Here is a 3,542-nt window from a genome sequence, read left to right on the forward strand (position 1 = left end):
AAGCGGACAGGAGCGATATTAGACACTCTCGAGCGACACCCAGTGGCATTTATGAAGTACTTCAATTTAAGAGAAACATGGCAAAAGGCATGCAGGGATTAACTGTACCTGTTTGTAAAATAGTTTCCTTTTAAACACTCGTCGAAGATTCATATACAAAAATATGCCATAAGGCCTTTTTCACAGCAGTTTGACTTGTCATTGTGGGAAAAGCTCAAGTGTTACTTATAACATTAACAATGGTTCCTTTCTATTCAAGTGCAACTGTGACAGCCATCATTAAATTGAATATTTACACCTGTGTTTTTCATGATATTGTCTGCCATGAAAAGGCAGTAAAACCCCTAAATTTAAAGATTTACCTGAATAAAACTAAACATAAAGTATCGCCACTAATGTCTACAGAGGTTGTACTACACTGTTTCAATTATTGTAACAACACAGTCTGACTACTTCATGTAAAAGTTTAAATACTGATGTAAATAAAAAACATGGTGGAAAGACTTGCAATACTTCAGTAAATGTGTTTAGTGAGCTTACTTTCATTGATTCTGAACACAAAAGTAACAATCAATCAGTTCTCAAAACACGATGATATAAATTGTCACATGGTCACCAAGATAAACATGGATGCCAAGAATAAATCTGCATGTCTATCAGTGTGTAAATCAGAGGCAAACAGCCACAGAGAAATGGGCCTTTTTTACACCAGATATTTTGAGCAGAAGCAGGAAAAGCACAGGTGCAATTAATAACATAAATTATGACTGAATCCCATTTAGTTTTAGTAATGCACCACATTAGTATAATGATTGATTGTTTACCAATATGGCTTCCTTGGAAATGTGAAGGGAACTGAGCCATTGTTCATGTTATCACTTCCAGCTGTGCTTTTCCTCCTATGACAAGTCAAAATGCCTGCTGTGAAAAGGATCTATTACTGGTATTTAGGCTATTGCTCAAATGTAGGTCAATCAAAAGGCTCAAAGGACACATTTGGATTTCAGAAGTATATCTTAATACAACATTCACTTGAATATTGAAAAAAAACAACTGGTAGCTGCAATCTTTCCACTTGTCCATACTTGAAGTAAAGTGACCCGCATTAAAATTTTAAGTCAAAGCTAATATGTGGCTTCAACAGCACTCATATCAAGTGGTTATTCCCCAGTTACTGTCATTTTAGTTGGTCCTTTTTGTTAAATGCAGCTCATCAAGGAAACACTGTCCATACCAAAAAACTACGCCACAACCCATATCACTGAATCTTGAACTTTATAATGCATTTTTGCACAGAACAAGGTCTGGACAAGAGTGATAATTGCAGCGTTAGACTGACTCTTTCAACAGAGTGATTGGACCAACAGATTTTGTCACACAGGTTGTCATGCATTAATATCTTTTAAAGAACACAGGAATACAATGATCTCACGGAGACAAAACTCATTTAAACATGTTAAACCCATCCTGTATTATATCATAAACTAATACAATTGATTAAAACGGCTGCATAATTAAGAAAAGAAGTTTGAATTGTAAACTCATGGTCAGTGTGTCTCGGCTGCTAAAATGTTAAAAAATACTGAGTGGCCATGTTATACTGTAAATCCAACTAGTTACAAGGGCACTGTTTATAAGCAAACGCTATTGGCAATCAGTCATTAGATTGAGTCAAGGGACCAGCAAACATTAACCACAATTACAAGACTTACTGTAAGTACTTTTCAAATAGCAAGCAGACTAATCCCCCAAGAGAGGTTTTATTTGCATCATTTGCCATCTCTTTGCAGACACTGTCAGCAGCACTCTGATCCAAATCCATCATTGACATAAAATTCTCATTTAACTGTTACTGAAATGAGAAAAACACTGCATGTAAAACTGATGCACAACAGACAGTGTAATACAACTTAGCAACAACCCACTCTTACTAAAACACATCTGCTGAACAGATTTCTAATTATGGCTTTTTTAACAGTGGATTAAATAAAGTGATATACTGTCTGACACTGTCTGTGTGACAGCAGGCTCAAGGCTGCAAGGTGAATCAATACTGCTGCTGGCTGCTGCTGCTTCACTTACTGAAAAGGAGCGGCACCACAGGGGTCCCACACCCCACCCAGAACTTCGACTCACGAATGGCTGCATCACTGTGTGAGAGACTTGCCTTCATCGTACACTATACCTGTAGAACAAGGAAAGATTCACTTTCAATGAGCTTAAGTATGTAGGAGAAACAGATATGATTGGAATACAAAGATCAAAGCTTGAGATAGACACATAAGCTATCCAAGGTGAATAGTTGTTTTCACTGTCTGAGAGGTGGGGGGTAATTTCAGCTCTATTGAACTCTGCTAATATTATTTCTTTCTGCAAAGTTCAATAAGTGCAAGTGTAGAGCGAAAGACATCAGCAGGCAGGGATACACATTGACATTGCCAGTCAATAAAACAGTGGGTGGCAGCTCCACACACACACAGGACATTTTTTATTGTAAACTTGTTCTTTTGAAATGTGAATGTAATTCTTTCAAGCAGTAGGTCCCACCGTGCCTTGCAAGACACAGTTTCCAAACTAATGTTTGTTTTCGATTTGCGCGCCCAAGTCGCAGTGTTATTTTGTGCTCCATTCATCGTGTTATAAATGTATTGATCAAAAGAGGCAGGGTATTCGCTGAATGTGGCTGGCCATCTGAATGGGAGTTGGCAGGGACAGGATCATAGTGTTTGGTGGATGGCTCAGCATGTTAGCCTGCTTACATCTGTAGTGAGGAAACAAACAGGGACACAGTGCAGCTCATATTGAATAAGAGCACTGAGCTGTCACACTGTAGCAATGGCTCACCAGCCTCTCAGGGAGGTTGAGAGTCTATTTTTAGGGATGTGGTCAACACAAGGGGAGAGAGAACTTCCACTTCATGGTTTTTTATTGACCAATGCCATTAGTGTTTTGCCAAGCTGAAGGCAGAGACAAGAAATCAATAAAGGTCACACTATTAGTGCGAACTAAAAAGTTACATACAATTTAACTGGCTGGCGTTTAGTCTGCTGCTTGTTAACCAGTCTGGACCCTGAGAGGGAGGCAGACTGGCTCGATCTGTTCAGCTTGGGGAAGTCTGGAGGGCCCAGGGGGAGACAAAGGCTGCTAAGGGAGTCATTTTGCATTCTGTGTGCACTTGTAGACATACAGTCAAGACAGGGAGACAGACATGATCTCTCACACACACACACAAACACACACATACACACACTCCCTAATTACCCAAATTCAACATTATTCTCATCCAGTTACTCACTTGAATAGTGTGCAAACACAGCAATGCACATAAAGCATACAGCGCATGCACACACACAATTTAACTTGCCATATGCCATGAAATGAAGTCAATGAGGAACTTGACAAAACAGACTGAGCAACACTTGAGGGAAAGGTTCTTCTCTGCATGGGCTGACTGTAGTTGTGGTTTAATAAGCAGTAAGAGTTGGAGGTGTCCCCTGGTACTTAATTCACCATTGCACTCTGGTTATGCATTGCAAAGCATG

This window comes from Scomber scombrus, chromosome 8, assembly GCF_963691925.1.
Source record: "Scomber scombrus chromosome 8, fScoSco1.1, whole genome shotgun sequence".
NCBI lineage: Eukaryota > Metazoa > Chordata > Actinopteri > Scombriformes > Scombridae > Scomber > Scomber scombrus.